This window comes from Narcine bancroftii, chromosome 7 (assembly GCF_036971445.1).
Source record: "Narcine bancroftii isolate sNarBan1 chromosome 7, sNarBan1.hap1, whole genome shotgun sequence".
NCBI lineage: Eukaryota > Metazoa > Chordata > Chondrichthyes > Torpediniformes > Narcinidae > Narcine > Narcine bancroftii.
Genome location: NC_091475.1, coordinates 65,537,953 through 65,556,766, shown reverse-complemented (window position 1 = coordinate 65,556,766; position 18,814 = coordinate 65,537,953).

Below are 18,814 nucleotides of genomic sequence, written 5' to 3'. Positions count from 1 at the left end.
TAGAGATGTTGGAAAATGTACTTTACACACAGAAAGCAAAATGTAGATAAATAAATTCACATTTAAATTTCCATCTCAAAGCATATAAATAATTGCTAATATGATCCAAGAAACATTGAAATAAATGCATTTTATGAAAAGATTAAACATAGATTTCACATCTATGATCTTCCTTGTTAATATATAAACAGTACATGTAAAACGTTTTTCTGAGGTTGGAAAGTACTTTTCTACAACCAACTAAAATGTAGACTGGAAATTCATATCCTGAGTTCAATTTTGAAAAGAATAATATAAATGGTAAAATGAAATGACAAACATCAAAATAAATGCTTTTTTGAGAAATGTTTAAAGATGGTTTCACATCTATTTAACAGCACATATAAAAAAGTAGTTTTCTCCAAGACAGCAAAAGAATAATATAAATGTTAAAATGAAACTACAAACATAAAAATAAATGCTTTTTGAGAAATGTTTAAACATAGTTTCACATCTATGAATTTTTGTGTTTAAATATTAAGACCACGTAAAAATTTTAGAGATGTTGGAAAATGTACTTTACACGCAGAAAGTAAAATGTAGATAAAGAAATTCGCATTTAAATTTCCATCTAAAAACATATAAATAAATGCTAATATGAACATAGAAACATTGAAATAAATGCATTTTAGGAAAAGATTAAACATAGTTTTCTCATCTATGAACTTCCTTGTTAATGCATAAACAGTACATGGAAAACGTTTTTCTGAGGTTGGAAAGTACTTTTATACAAGCAACTAAAATGTAGACTGAAAATTCACATCCAGAGTTCAATTTTGAAAAGAATAATATAAATGGTAAAATGAAATGACAAACATAAATGCTTTTTTGAGAAATGTTTAAAGCTGGTTTCACATCTATGAAACTGCACATGTAAAAAAAAGTAGTTTTCTCCAAGACAGCAAAAGAATAATATAAATGTTAAAATGAAACTACAAACATAAAAATAAATACATTTTTGAGAAATGTTTAAACATAGTTTCACATCTATGAATTTTCGTGTTTAAATATTAAGACCACTTGTAAAAAGTTTAAAGAAGTTGGAAAATGTACTTTACACACAGAAAGCAAAATGTAGATAAACAAATTCGCATTTAAATTTCCATCTCAAAACATATAAATAATTGCTAATATGATCCAAGAAACATTGAAATAAATGCATTTTATGAAAAGATTAAACATAGATTTCACATCTATGATCTTCCTTGTTAATATATAAACAGTACATGTAAAACGTTTTTCTGAAGTTGGAAAGTACTTTTCTACAACCAACTAAAATGTAGACTGGAAATTCATATCCTGAGTTCAATTTTGAAAAGAATAATGGTAAAATGAAATGACAAACATCAAAATAAATGCCTTTTTGAGAAATGTTTGAAGCTGGTTTCACATCTATGAAACAGCACATGTAAAAAGAGTAGTTTTCTCCAGGAAAGCAAAAGAATAACATAAATGTTAAAATGAAACTACAAACATCAAAATAAATGCTTTTTTGAGAAATGTTTAAAGATGGTTTCACATCTATTTAACAGCACATGTAAAAAAAGTAGTTTTCTCCAAGACAGCAAAAGATTAACATAAATGTTAAAATGAAATGACAAACATCAAAATAAATGCTTTTTTGAGAAATGTTTAAAGATGGTTTCACATCTATTTAACAGCACATGTAAAAAAAGTAGTTTTCTCCAAGACAGCAAAAGAATAATATAAATGTTAAAATGAAACTACAAACATAAAAATAAATGCATTTTTGAGAAATGTTTAAACATAGTATCAGATCTATGAATTTTTGTGTTTATATATTAAGACCACTTGTAAAAATTTTAGAGATGTTGGAAAATGTACTTTACACGCAGAAAGTAAAATGTAGATAAAGAAATTCGCATTTAAATTTCCATCTCAAAACATATAAATAATTGATAATATGAACATAGATACATTGAAATAAATGCATTTTAGGAAAAGATTAAACATAGTTTTCACATCTATGAACTTCCTTGTTAATGCATAAACAGTACATGTAAAACGTTTTTCTGAGGTTGGAAAGTACTTTTCTACAACCAACTAAAATGTAGACTGGAAATTCATATCCAGAGTTCAATTTTGAAAAGAATAATATAAATGGTAAAATGAAATGACAAACATAAATGCTTTTTTGAGAAATGTTTAAAGCTGGTTTCACATCTATGAAACTGCACATGTAAAAAAAAGTAGTTTTCTCCAAGACAGCAAAAGAATAATATAAATGTTAAAATGAAACTACAAACATAAAAATAAATGCATTTTTGAGAAATGTTTAAACATAGTTTCACATCTATGAATTTTCGTGTTTAAATATTAAGACCTCTTGTAAAAAGTTTAAAGAAGTTGGAAAATGTACTTTACACACAGAAAGCAAAATGTAGATAAATAAATTCGCATTTAAATTTCCATCTCAAAACATATAAATAATTGCTAATATGATCCAAGAAACATTGAAATAAATGCATTTTAGGAAAAGATTAAACATAGTTTTCTCATCTATGAACTTCCTTGTTAATATATAAACAGTACATGAAAAACGTTTTTCTGAGATTGGAAAGTACTTTTCAACAAGCAACTAATATGTAGAATGAAAATTCACATTCAGATTTCAATTTTGAAAAGAATAATATAAATTGTAAAATGAAATGACAAACATCAAATTAAATGCTTTTTTGATAAATGTTTAAACATAGTTTCACATCTATGAATTTTTGTGTTTAAATATTAAGACCACTTGTAAAAAGTTTAGAGATGTTGGAAAATGTACTTTACACACAGAAAGCAAAATGTAGATAAATAAATTCGCATTTAAATTTCCATCTCAAAACATATAAATAATTGCTAATATGATCCAAGAAACATTGAAATAAATGCATTTTATGAAAAGATTCAACATAGATTTCACATCTATGATCTTCCTTGTTAATATATAAACAGTACATGTAAAACGTTTTTCTGAGGTTGGAAAGTACTTTTCTACAACCAACTAAAATGTAGACTGAAAATTCACATCCAGAGTTCAATTTTGAAAAGAATAATATAAATGGTAAAATGAAATGACAAACATCAAAATAAATGCTTTTTTGAGAAATGTTTAAAGATGGTTTCACATCTATTTAACAGCACATGTTAAAAAAATAGTTTTCTCCAAGACAGCAAAAGAATAATATAAATGTTAAAACGAAACTACAAACATAAAAATAAATGCATTTTTGAGAAATGTTTAAACATAGTTTCACATCTATGAATTTTCGTGTTTAAATATTAAGACCTCTTGTAAAAAGTTTAAAGAAGTTGGAAAATGTACTTTACACACAGAAAGCAAAATGTAGATAAATAAATTCGCATTTAAATTTCCATCTCAAAACATATAAATAATTGCTAATATGATCCAAGAAACATTGAAATAAATGCATTTTATGAAAAGATTAAACATAGATTTCACATCTATGATCTTCCTTGTTAATATATAAACAGTACATGTAAAACGTTTTTCTGAGGTTGGAAAGTACTTTTCTACAACCAAATAAAATGTAGACTGGAAATTCAAATCCTGAGTTCAATTTTGAAAAGAATAATATAAATGGTAAAATGAAATGACAAACATCAAAATAAATGCTTTTTTGAGAAATGTTTAAAGATGGTTTCACATCTATTTAACAGCACATATAAAAAAAGTAGTTTTCTCCAAGACAGCAAAAGAATAATATAAATGTTAAAATGAAACTACAAACATAAAAATAAATGCATTTTTGAGAAATGTTTAAACATAGTATCAGATCTATGAATTTTTGTGTTTATATATTAAGACCACTTGTAAAAAGTTTAAAGAAGTTGGAAAATGTACTTTACACACAGAAAGCAAAATGTAGATAAAGAAATACGCATTTAAATTTCCATCTCAAAACATATAAATAAATGCTAATATTAAGCTAGAAACATTGAATTAAATGCATTTTAGGAAAAAATTAAACAGTTTTCTCATCTATGAACTTCCTTGTTAATGCATAAACAGTACATGAAAAACGTTTTTCTGAGGTTGGAAAGTACTTTTATACAAGCAACTAAAATGTAGACTGAAAATTCACATCCAGAGTTCAATTTTGAAAAGAATAATATAAATGGTAAAATGAAATGACAAACATCAAAATAAATGCTTTTTTGAGAAATGTTTAAAGATGGTTTCACATCTATTTAACAGCACATGTTAAAAAAATTGTTTTCTCCAAGACAGCAAAAGAATAATATAAATGTTAAAATGAAACTACAAACATAAAAATAAATGTATTTTTGAGAAATGTTTAAACATAGTATCAGATCTATGAATTTTTGTGTTTATATATTAAGACCACTTGTAAAAAGTTTAAAGAAGTTGGAAAATGTACTTTACACACAGAAAGCAAAATGTAGATAAAGAAATACGCATTTAAATTTCCATCTCAAAACATATAAATAAATGCTAATATTAAGCTAGAAACATTGAATTAAATGCATTTTAGGAAAAAATTAAACAGTTTTCTCATCTATGAACTTCCTTGTTAATGCATAAACAGTACATGAAAAACGTTTTTCTGAGGTTGGAAAGTACTTTTATACAAGCAACTAAAATGTAGACTGAAAATTCACATCCAGAGTTCAATTTTGAAAAGAATAATATAAATGGTAAAATGAAATGACAAACATCAAAATAAATGCTTTTTTGAGAAATGTTTAAAGATGGTTTCACATCTATTTAACAGCACATGTTAAAAAAATTGTTTTCTCCAAGACAGCAAAAGAATAATATAAATGTTAAAATGAAACTACAAACATAAAAATAAATGCTTTTTGAGAAATGTTTAAACATAGTTTCACATCTATGAATTTTTGTGTTTAAATATTAAGACCACGTAAAAATTTTAGAGATGTTGGAAAATGTACTTTACACGCAGAAAGTAAAATGTAGATAAAGAAATTCGCATTTAAATTTCCATCTAAAAACATATAAATAAATGCTAATATGAACATAGAAACATTGAAATAAATGCATTTTAGGAAAAGATTAAACATAGTTTTCTCATCTATGAACTTCCTTGTTAATGCATAAACAGTACATGTAAAACGTTTTTCTGAGGTTGGAAAGTACTTTTATACAAGCAACTAAAATGTAGACTGAAAATTCACATCCAGTGTTCAATTTTGAAAAGAATAATATAAATGGTAAAATGAAATGACAAACATAAATGCTTTTTTGAGAAATGTTTAAAGCTGGTTTCACATCTATGAAACTGCACATGTAAAAAAAAGTAGTTTTCTCCAAGACAGCAAAAGAATAATATAAATATTAAAATGAAACTACAAACATAAAAATAAATGCATTTTTGAGAAATGTTTAAACATAGTTTCACATCTATGAATTTTCGTGTTTAAATATTAAGACCACTTGTAAAAAGTTTAAAGAAGTTGGAAAATGTACTTTACACACAGAAAGCAAAATGTAGATAAATAAATTCGCATTTAAATTTCCATCTCAAAACATATAAATAATTGCTAATATGATCCAAGAAACATTGAAATAAATGCATTTTAGGAAAAGATTAAACATAGTTTTCTCATCTATGAACTTCCTTGTTAATATATAAACAGTACATGAAAAACGTTTTTCTGAGATTGGAAAGTACTTTTCAACAAGCAACTAATATGTAGAATGAAAATTCACATTCAGATTTCAATTTTGAAAAGAATAATATAAATTGTAAAATGAAATGACAAACATCAAAATAAATGCTTTTTTGATAAATGTTTAAACATAGTTTCACATCTATGAATTTTTGTGTTTAAATATTAAGACCACTTGTAAAAAGTTTAGAGATGTTGGAAAATGTACTTTACACACAGAAAGCAAAATGTAGATAAATAAATTCACATTTAAATTTCCATCTCAAAGCATATAAATAATTGCTAATATGATCCAAGAAACATTGAAATAAATGCATTTTATGAAAAGATTAAACATAGATTTCACATCTATGATCTTCCTTGTTAATATATAAACAGTACATGTAAAACGTTTTTCTGAGGTTGGAAAGTACTTTTCTACAACCAACTAAAATGTAGACTGGAAATTCATATCCTGAGTTCAATTTTGAAAAGAATAATATAAATGGTAAAATGAAATGACAAACATCAAAATAAATGCTTTTTTGAGAAATGTTTAAAGATGGTTTCACATCTATTTAACAGCACATATAAAAAAGTAGTTTTCTCCAAGACAGCAAAAGAATAATATAAATGTTAAAATGAAACTACAAACATAAAAATAAATGCTTTTTGAGAAATGTTTAAACATAGTTTCACATCTATGAATTTTTGTGTTTAAATATTAAGACCACGTAAAAATTTTAGAGATGTTGGAAAATGTACTTTACACGCAGAAAGTAAAATGTAGATAAAGAAATTCGCATTTAAATTTCCATCTAAAAACATATAAATAAATGCTAATATGAACATAGAAACATTGAAATAAATGCATTTTAGGAAAAGATTAAACATAGTTTTCTCATCTATGAACTTCCTTGTTAATGCATAAACAGTACATGGAAAACGTTTTTCTGAGGTTGGAAAGTACTTTTATACAAGCAACTAAAATGTAGACTGAAAATTCACATCCAGAGTTCAATTTTGAAAAGAATAATATAAATGGTAAAATGAAATGACAAACATAAATGCTTTTTTGAGAAATGTTTAAAGCTGGTTTCACATCTATGAAACTGCACATGTAAAAAAAAGTAGTTTTCTCCAAGACAGCAAAAGAATAATATAAATGTTAAAATGAAACTACAAACATAAAAATAAATACATTTTTGAGAAATGTTTAAACATAGTTTCACATCTATGAATTTTCGTGTTTAAATATTAAGACCACTTGTAAAAAGTTTAAAGAAGTTGGAAAATGTACTTTACACACAGAAAGCAAAATGTAGATAAACAAATTCGCATTTAAATTTCCATCTCAAAACATATAAATAATTGCTAATATGATCCAAGAAACATTGAAATAAATGCATTTTATGAAAAGATTAAACATAGATTTCACATCTATGATCTTCCTTGTTAATATATAAACAGTACATGTAAAACGTTTTTCTGAAGTTGGAAAGTACTTTTCTACAACCAACTAAAATGTAGACTGGAAATTCATATCCTGAGTTCAATTTTGAAAAGAATAATGGTAAAATGAAATGACAAACATCAAAATAAATGCCTTTTTGAGAAATGTTTGAAGCTGGTTTCACATCTATGAAACAGCACATGTAAAAAGAGTAGTTTTCTCCAGGAAAGCAAAAGAATAACATAAATGTTAAAATGAAACTACAAACATCAAAATAAATGCTTTTTTGAGAAATGTTTAAAGATGGTTTCACATCTATTTAACAGCACATGTAAAAAAAGTAGTTTTCTCCAAGACAGCAAAAGATTAACATAAATGTTAAAATGAAATGACAAACATCAAAATAAATGCTTTTTTGAGAAATGTTTAAAGATGGTTTCACATCTATTTAACAGCACATGTAAAAAAAGTAGTTTTCTCCAAGACAGCAAAAGAATAATATAAATGTTAAAATGAAACTACAAACATAAAAATAAATGCATTTTTGAGAAATGTTTAAACATAGTATCAGATCTATGAATTTTTGTGTTTATATATTAAGACCACTTGTAAAAATTTTAGAGATGTTGGAAAATGTACTTTACACGCAGAAAGTAAAATGTAGATAAAGAAATTCGCATTTAAATTTCCATCTCAAAACATATAAATAATTGATAATATGAACATAGATACATTGAAATAAATGCATTTTAGGAAAAGATTAAACATAGTTTTCACATCTATGAACTTCCTTGTTAATGCATAAACAGTACATGTAAAACGTTTTTCTGAGGTTGGAAAGTACTTTTCTACAACCAACTAAAATGTAGACTGGAAATTCATATCCAGAGTTCAATTTTGAAAAGAATAATATAAATGGTAAAATGAAATGACAAACATAAATGCTTTTTTGAGAAATGTTTAAAGCTGGTTTCACATCTATGAAACTGCACATGTAAAAAAAAGTAGTTTTCTCCAAGACAGCAAAAGAATAATATAAATGTTAAAATGAAACTACAAACATAAAAATAAATGCATTTTTGAGAAATGTTTAAACATAGTTTCACATCTATGAATTTTCGTGTTTAAATATTAAGACCTCTTGTAAAAAGTTTAAAGAAGTTGGAAAATGTACTTTACACACAGAAAGCAAAATGTAGATAAATAAATTCGCATTTAAATTTCCATCTCAAAACATATAAATAATTGCTAATATGATCCAAGAAACATTGAAATAAATGCATTTTAGGAAAAGATTAAACATAGTTTTCTCATCTATGAACTTCCTTGTTAATATATAAACAGTACATGAAAAACGTTTTTCTGAGATTGGAAAGTACTTTTCAACAAGCAACTAATATGTAGAATGAAAATTCACATTCAGATTTCAATTTTGAAAAGAATAATATAAATTGTAAAATGAAATGACAAACATCAAATTAAATGCTTTTTTGATAAATGTTTAAACATAGTTTCACATCTATGAATTTTTGTGTTTAAATATTAAGACCACTTGTAAAAAGTTTAGAGATGTTGGAAAATGTACTTTACACACAGAAAGCAAAATGTAGATAAATAAATTCGCATTTAAATTTCCATCTCAAAACATATAAATAATTGCTAATATGATCCAAGAAACATTGAAATAAATGCATTTTATGAAAAGATTCAACATAGATTTCACATCTATGATCTTCCTTGTTAATATATAAACAGTACATGTAAAACGTTTTTCTGAGGTTGGAAAGTACTTTTCTACAACCAACTAAAATGTAGACTGAAAATTCACATCCAGAGTTCAATTTTGAAAAGAATAATATAAATGGTAAAATGAAATGACAAACATCAAAATAAATGCTTTTTTGAGAAATGTTTAAAGATGGTTTCACATCTATTTAACAGCACATGTTAAAAAAATAGTTTTCTCCAAGACAGCAAAAGAATAATATAAATGTTAAAACGAAACTACAAACATAAAAATAAATGCATTTTTGAGAAATGTTTAAACATAGTTTCACATCTATGAATTTTCGTGTTTAAATATTAAGACCTCTTGTAAAAAGTTTAAAGAAGTTGGAAAATGTACTTTACACACAGAAAGCAAAATGTAGATAAATAAATTCGCATTTAAATTTCCATCTCAAAACATATAAATAATTGCTAATATGATCCAAGAAACATTGAAATAAATGCATTTTATGAAAAGATTAAACATAGATTTCACATCTATGATCTTCCTTGTTAATATATAAACAGTACATGTAAAACGTTTTTCTGAGGTTGGAAAGTACTTTTCTACAACCAAATAAAATGTAGACTGGAAATTCAAATCCTGAGTTCAATTTTGAAAAGAATAATATAAATGGTAAAATGAAATGACAAACATCAAAATAAATGCTTTTTTGAGAAATGTTTAAAGATGGTTTCACATCTATTTAACAGCACATATAAAAAAAGTAGTTTTCTCCAAGACAGCAAAAGAATAATATAAATGTTAAAATGAAACTACAAACATAAAAATAAATGCATTTTTGAGAAATGTTTAAACATAGTATCAGATCTATGAATTTTTGTGTTTATATATTAAGACCACTTGTAAAAAGTTTAAAGAAGTTGGAAAATGTACTTTACACACAGAAAGCAAAATGTAGATAAAGAAATACGCATTTAAATTTCCATCTCAAAACATATAAATAAATGCTAATATTAAGCTAGAAACATTGAATTAAATGCATTTTAGGAAAAAATTAAACAGTTTTCTCATCTATGAACTTCCTTGTTAATGCATAAACAGTACATGAAAAACGTTTTTCTGAGGTTGGAAAGTACTTTTATACAAGCAACTAAAATGTAGACTGAAAATTCACATCCAGAGTTCAATTTTGAAAAGAATAATATAAATGGTAAAATGAAATGACAAACATCAAAATAAATGCTTTTTTGAGAAATGTTTAAAGATGGTTTCACATCTATTTAACAGCACATGTTAAAAAAATTGTTTTCTCCAAGACAGCAAAAGAATAATATAAATGTTAAAATGAAACTACAAACATAAAAATAAATGCTTTTTGAGAAATGTTTAAACATAGTTTCACATCTATGAATTTTTGTGTTTAAATATTAAGACCACGTAAAAATTTTAGAGATGTTGGAAAATGTACTTTACACGCAGAAAGTAAAATGTAGATAAAGAAATTCGCATTTAAATTTCCATCTAAAAACATATAAATAAATGCTAATATGAACATAGAAACATTGAAATAAATGCATTTTAGGAAAAGATTAAACATAGTTTTCTCATCTATGAACTTCCTTGTTAATGCATAAACAGTACATGTAAAACGTTTTTCTGAGGTTGGAAAGTACTTTTATACAAGCAACTAAAATGTAGACTGAAAATTCACATCCAGTGTTCAATTTTGAAAAGAATAATATAAATGGTAAAATGAAATGACAAACATAAATGCTTTTTTGAGAAATGTTTAAAGCTGGTTTCACATCTATGAAACTGCACATGTAAAAAAAAGTAGTTTTCTCCAAGACAGCAAAAGAATAATATAAATATTAAAATGAAACTACAAACATAAAAATAAATGCATTTTTGAGAAATGTTTAAACATAGTTTCACATCTATGAATTTTCGTGTTTAAATATTAAGACCACTTGTAAAAAGTTTAAAGAAGTTGGAAAATGTACTTTACACACAGAAAGCAAAATGTAGATAAATAAATTCGCATTTAAATTTCCATCTCAAAACATATAAATAATTGCTAATATGATCCAAGAAACATTGAAATAAATGCATTTTAGGAAAAGATTAAACATAGTTTTCTCATCTATGAACTTCCTTGTTAATATATAAACAGTACATGAAAAACGTTTTTCTGAGATTGGAAAGTACTTTTCAACAAGCAACTAATATGTAGAATGAAAATTCACATTCAGATTTCAATTTTGAAAAGAATAATATAAATTGTAAAATGAAATGACAAACATCAAAATAAATGCTTTTTTGATAAATGTTTAAACATAGTTTCACATCTATGAATTTTTGTGTTTAAATATTAAGACCACTTGTAAAAAGTTTAGAGATGTTGGAAAATGTACTTTACACACAGAAAGCAAAATGTAGATAAATAAATTCACATTTAAATTTCCATCTCAAAGCATATAAATAATTGCTAATATGATCCAAGAAACATTGAAATAAATGCATTTTATGAAAAGATTAAACATAGATTTCACATCTATGATCTTCCTTGTTAATATATAAACAGTACATGTAAAACGTTTTTCTGAGGTTGGAAAGTACTTTTCTACAACCAACTAAAATGTAGACTGGAAATTCATATCCTGAGTTCAATTTTGAAAAGAATAATATAAATGGTAAAATGAAATGACAAACATCAAAATAAATGCTTTTTTGAGAAATGTTTAAAGATGGTTTCACATCTATTTAACAGCACATATAAAAAAGTAGTTTTCTCCAAGACAGCAAAAGAATAATATAAATGTTAAAATGAAACTACAAACATAAAAATAAATGCTTTTTGAGAAATGTTTAAACATAGTTTCACATCTATGAATTTTTGTGTTTAAATATTAAGACCACGTAAAAATTTTAGAGATGTTGGAAAATGTACTTTACACGCAGAAAGTAAAATGTAGATAAAGAAATTCGCATTTAAATTTCCATCTAAAAACATATAAATAAATGCTAATATGAACATAGAAACATTGAAATAAATGCATTTTAGGAAAAGATTAAACATAGTTTTCTCATCTATGAACTTCCTTGTTAATGCATAAACAGTACATGGAAAACGTTTTTCTGAGGTTGGAAAGTACTTTTATACAAGCAACTAAAATGTAGACTGAAAATTCACATCCAGAGTTCAATTTTGAAAAGAATAATATAAATGGTAAAATGAAATGACAAACATAAATGCTTTTTTGAGAAATGTTTAAAGCTGGTTTCACATCTATGAAACTGCACATGTAAAAAAAAGTAGTTTTCTCCAAGACAGCAAAAGAATAATATAAATGTTAAAATGAAACTACAAACATAAAAATAAATACATTTTTGAGAAATGTTTAAACATAGTTTCACATCTATGAATTTTCGTGTTTAAATATTAAGACCACTTGTAAAAAGTTTAAAGAAGTTGGAAAATGTACTTTACACACAGAAAGCAAAATGTAGATAAACAAATTCGCATTTAAATTTCCATCTCAAAACATATAAATAATTGCTAATATGATCCAAGAAACATTGAAATAAATGCATTTTATGAAAAGATTAAACATAGATTTCACATCTATGATCTTCCTTGTTAATATATAAACAGTACATGTAAAACGTTTTTCTGAAGTTGGAAAGTACTTTTCTACAACCAACTAAAATGTAGACTGGAAATTCATATCCTGAGTTCAATTTTGAAAAGAATAATGGTAAAATGAAATGACAAACATCAAAATAAATGCCTTTTTGAGAAATGTTTGAAGCTGGTTTCACATCTATGAAACAGCACATGTAAAAAGAGTAGTTTTCTCCAGGAAAGCAAAAGAATAACATAAATGTTAAAATGAAACTACAAACATCAAAATAAATGCTTTTTTGAGAAATGTTTAAAGATGGTTTCACATCTATTTAACAGCACATGTAAAAAAAGTAGTTTTCTCCAAGACAGCAAAAGATTAACATAAATGTTAAAATGAAATGACAAACATCAAAATAAATGCTTTTTTGAGAAATGTTTAAAGATGGTTTCACATCTATTTAACAGCACATGTAAAAAAAGTAGTTTTCTCCAAGACAGCAAAAGAATAATATAAATGTTAAAATGAAACTACAAACATAAAAATAAATGCATTTTTGAGAAATGTTTAAACATAGTATCAGATCTATGAATTTTTGTGTTTATATATTAAGACCACTTGTAAAAATTTTAGAGATGTTGGAAAATGTACTTTACACGCAGAAAGTAAAATGTAGATAAAGAAATTCGCATTTAAATTTCCATCTCAAAACATATAAATAATTGATAATATGAACATAGATACATTGAAATAAATGCATTTTAGGAAAAGATTAAACATAGTTTTCACATCTATGAACTTCCTTGTTAATGCATAAACAGTACATGTAAAACGTTTTTCTGAGGTTGGAAAGTACTTTTCTACAACCAACTAAAATGTAGACTGGAAATTCATATCCAGAGATCAATTTTGAAAAGAATAATATAAATGGTAAAATGAAATGACAAACATAAATGCTTTTTTGAGAAATGTTTAAAGCTGGTTTCACATCTATGAAACTGCACATGTAAAAAAAAGTAGTTTTCTCCAAGACAGCAAAAGAATAATATAAATGTTAAAATGAAACTACAAACATAAAAATAAATGCATTTTTGAGAAATGTTTAAACATAGTTTCACATCTATGAATTTTCGTGTTTAAATATTAAGACCTCTTGTAAAAAGTTTAAAGAAGTTGGAAAATGTACTTTACACACAGAAAGCAAAATGTAGATAAATAAATTCGCATTTAAATTTCCATCTCAAAACATATAAATAATTGCTAATATGATCCAAGAAACATTGAAATAAATGCATTTTAGGAAAAGATTAAACATAGTTTTCTCATCTATGAACTTCCTTGTTAATATATAAACAGTACATGAAAAACGTTTTTCTGAGATTGGAAAGTACTTTTCAACAAGAAACTAATATGTAGAATGAAAATTCACATTCAGATTTCAATTTTGAAAAGAATAATATAAATTGTAAAATGAAATGACAAACATCAAAATAAATGCTTTTTTGATAAATGTTTAAACATAGTTTCACATCTATGAATTTTTGTGTTTAAATATTAAGACCACTTGTAAAAAGTTTAGAGATGTTGGAAAATGTACTTTACACACAGAAAGCAAAATGTAGATAAATAAATTCGCATTTAAATTTCCATCTCAAAACATATAAATAATTGCTAATATGATCCAAGAAACATTGAAATAAATGCATTTTATGAAAAGATTAAGCATAGATTTCACATCTATGATCTTCCTTGTTAATATATAAACAGTACATGTAAAACGTTTTTCTGAGGTTGGAAAGTACTTTTCTACAACCAACTAAAATGTAGACTGGAAATTCATATCCTGAGTTCAATTTTGAAAAGAATAATGGTAAAATGAAATGACAAACATCAAAATAAATGCTTTTTTGAGAAATGTTTAAAGATGGTTTCACATCTATTTAACAGCACATGTAAAAAGAGTAGTTTTCTCCAGGAAAGCAAAAGAATAACATAAATGTTAAAATGAAATGACAAACATCATAATAAATGCTTTTTTGAGAAATGTTTAAAGATGGTTTCACATCTATTTAACAGCACATGTAAAAAAAGTAGTTTTCTCCAAGACAGCAAAAGAATAATATTAATGTTAAAATGAAACTACAAACATAAAAATAAATGCATTTTTGAGAAATGTTTAAACATAGTATCAGATCTATGAATTTTTGTGTTTATATATTATGACCACTTGTAAAAAGTTTAAAGAAGCTGGAAAATATACTTTACACACAAAATGTAGATAAATAAATTTGCATTTAAATTTCCATCTCAAAACATATAAATAAATGCATTTTTGAGAAATGTTTAAACATAGTTTCACATCTATGAATTTTCGTGTTTAAATATTAAGACCTCTTGTAAAAAGTTTAAAGAAGTTGGAAAATGTACTTTACACACAGAAAGCAAAATGTAGATAAATAAATTCGCATTTAAATTTCCATCTCAAAACATATAAATAATTGCTAATATGATCCAAGAAACATTGAAATAAATGCATTTTATGAAAAGATTAAACATAGATTTCACATCTATGATCTTCCTTGTTAATATATAAACAGTACATGTAAAACGTTTTTCTGAGGTTGGAAAGTACTTTTCTACAACCAACTAAAATGTAGACTGGAAATTCAAATCCTGAGTTCAATTTTGAAAAGAATAATATAAATGGTAAAATGAAATGACAAACATCAAAATAAATGCTTTTTTGAGAAATGTTTAAAGATGGTTTCACATCTATTTAACAGCACATATAAAAAAAGTAGTTTTCTCCAAGACAGCAAAAGAATAATATAAATGTTAAAATGAAACTACAAACATAAAAATAAATGCATTTTTGAGAAATGTTTAAACATAGTATCAGATCTATGAATTTTTGTGTTTATATATTAAGACCACTTGTAAAAAGTTTAAAGAAGTTGGAAAATGTACTTTACACACAGAAAGCAAAATGTAGATAAAGAAATACGCATTTAAATTTCCATCTCAAAACATATAAATAAATGCTAATATTAAGCTAGAAACATTGAATTAAATGCATTTTAGGAAAAAATTAAACAGTTTTCTCATCTATGAACTTCCGTGTTAATGCATAAACAGTACATGAAAAACGTTTTTCTGAGGTTGGAAAGTACTTTTATACAAGCAACTAAAATGTAGACTGAAAATTCACATCCAGAGTTCAATTTTGAAAAGAATAATATAAATGGTAAAATGAAATGACAAACATCAAAATAAATGCTTTTTTGAGAAATGTTTAAAGATGGTTTCACATCTATTTAACAGCACATGTTAAAAAAATTGTTTTCTCCAAGACAGCAAAAGAATAATATAAATGTTAAAATGAAACTACAAACATAAAAATAAATGCTTTTTGAGAAATGTTTAAACATAGTTTCACATCTATGAATTTTTGTGTTTAAATATTAAGACCACGTAAAAATTTTAGAGATGTTGGAAAATGTACTTTACACGCAGAAAGTAAAATGTAGATAAAGAAATTCGCATTTAAATTTCCATCTAAAAACATATAAATAAATGCTAATATGAACATAGAAACATTGAAATAAATGCATTTTAGGAAAAGATTAAACATAGTTTTCTCATCTATGAACTTCCTTGTTAATGCATAAACAGTACATGGAAAACGTTTTTCTGAGGTTGGAAAGTACTTTTATACAAGCAACTAAAATGTAGACTGAAAATTCACATCCAGAGTTCAATTTTGAAAAGAATAATATAAATGGTAAAATGAAATGACAAACATAAATGCTTTTTTGAGAAATGTTTAAAGCTGGTTTCACATCTATGAAACTGCACATGTAAAAAAAAGTAGTTTTCTCCAAGACAGCAAAAGAATAATATAAATATTTAAATGAAACTACAAACATAAAAATAAATGCATTTTTGAGAAATGTTTAAACATAGTTTCACATCTATGAATTTTCGTGTTTAAATATTAAGACCACTTGTAAAAAGTTTAGAGATGTTGGAAAATGTACTTTACACACAGAAAGCAAAATGTAGATAAATAAATTCGCATTTAAATTTCCATCTCAAAACATATAAATAATTGCTAATATGATCCAAGAAACATTGAAATAAATGCATTTTAGGAAAAGATTAAACATAGTTTTCTCATCTATGAACTTCCTTGTTAATATATAAACAGTACATGAAAAACGTTTTTCTGAGATTGGAAAGTACTTTTCAACAAGCAACTAATATGTAGAATGAAAATTCACATTCAGATTTCAATTTTGAAAAGAATAATATAAATTGTAAAATGAAATGACAAACATCAAAATAAATGCTTTTTTGATAAATGTTTAAACATAGTTTCACATCTATGAATTTTTGTGTTTAAATATTAAGACCACTTGTAAAAAGTTTAGAGATGTTGGAAAATGTACTTTACACACAGAAAGCAAAATGTAGATAAATAAATTCGCATTTAAATTTCCATCTCAAAACATATAAATAATTGCTAATATGATCCAAGAAACATTGAAATAAATGCATTTTATGAAAAGATTAAACATAGATTTCACATCTATGATCTTCCTTGTTAATATATAAACAGTACATGTAAAACGTTTTTCTGAGATTGGAAAGTACTTTTCTACAACCAACTAAAATGTAGACTGGAAATTCAAATCCTGAGTTCAATTTTGAAAAGAATAATATAAATGGTAAAATGAAATGACAAACATCAAAATAAATGCTTTTTTGAGAAATGTTTAAAGATGGTTTCACATCTATTTAACAGCACATATAAAAAAAGTAGTTTTCTCCAAGACAGCAAAAGAATAATATAAATGTTAAAATGAAACTACAAACATAAAAATAAATGCATTTTTGAGAAATGTTTAAACATAGTATCAGATCTATGAATTTTTGTGTTTATATATTAAGACCACTTGTAAAAAGTTTAAAGAAGTTGGAAAATGTACTTTACACACAGAAAGCAAAATGTAGATAAAGAAATACGCATTTAAATTTCCATCTCAAAACATATAAATAAATGCTAATATTAAGCTAGAAACATTGAATTAAATGCATTTTAGGAAAAAATTAAACAGTTTTCTCATCTATGAACTTCCTTGTTAATGCATAAACAGTACATGAAAAACGTTTTTCTGAGGTTGGAAAGTACTTTTATACAAGCAACTAAAATGTAGACTGAAAATTCACATCCAGAGTTCAATTTTGAAAAGAATAATATAAATGGTAAAATGAAATGACAAACATCAAAATAAATGCTTTTTTGAGAAATGTTTAAAGATGGTTTCACATCTATTTAACAGCACATGTTAAAAAAATTGTTTTCTCCAAGACAGCAAAAGAATAATATAAATGTTAAAATGAAACTACAAACATAAAAATAAATGCTTTTTGAGAAATGTTTAAACATAGTTTCACATCTATGAATTTTTGTGTTTAAATATTAAGACCACGTAAAAATTTTAGAGATGTTGGAAAATGTACTTTACACGCAGAAAGTAAAATGTAGATAAAGAAATTCGCATTTAAATTTCCATCTAAAAACATATAAATAAATGCTAATATGAACATAGAAACATTGAAATAAATGCATTTTAGGAAAAGATTAAACATAGTTTTCTCATCTATGAACTTCCTTGTTAATGCATAAACAGTACATGTAAAACGTTTTTCTGAGGTTGGAAAGTACTTTTATACAAGCAACTAAAATGTAGACTGAAAATTCACATCCAGTGTTCAATTTTGAAAAGAATAATATAAATGGTAAAATGAAATGACAAACATAAATGCTTTTTTGAGAAATGTTTAAAGCTGGTTTCACATCTATGAAACTGCACATGTAAAAAAAAGTAGTTTTCTCCAAGACAGCAAAAGAATAATATAAATATTAAAATGAAACTACAAACATAAAAATAAATGCATTTTTGAGAAATGTTTAAACATAGTTTCACATCTATGAATTTTCGTGTTTAAATATTAAGACCACTTGTAAAAAGTTTAAAGAAGTTGGAAAATGTACTTTACACACAGAAAGCAAAATGTAGATAAATAAATTCGCATTTAAATTTCCATCTCAATACATATAAATAATTGCTAATATGATCCAAGAAACATTGAAATAAATGCATTTTAGGAAAAGATTAAACATAGTTTTCTCATCTATGAACTTCCTTGTTAATATATAAACAGTACATGAAAAACGTTTTTCTGAGATTGGAAAGTACTTTTCAACAAGCAACTAATATGTAGAATGAAAATTCACAT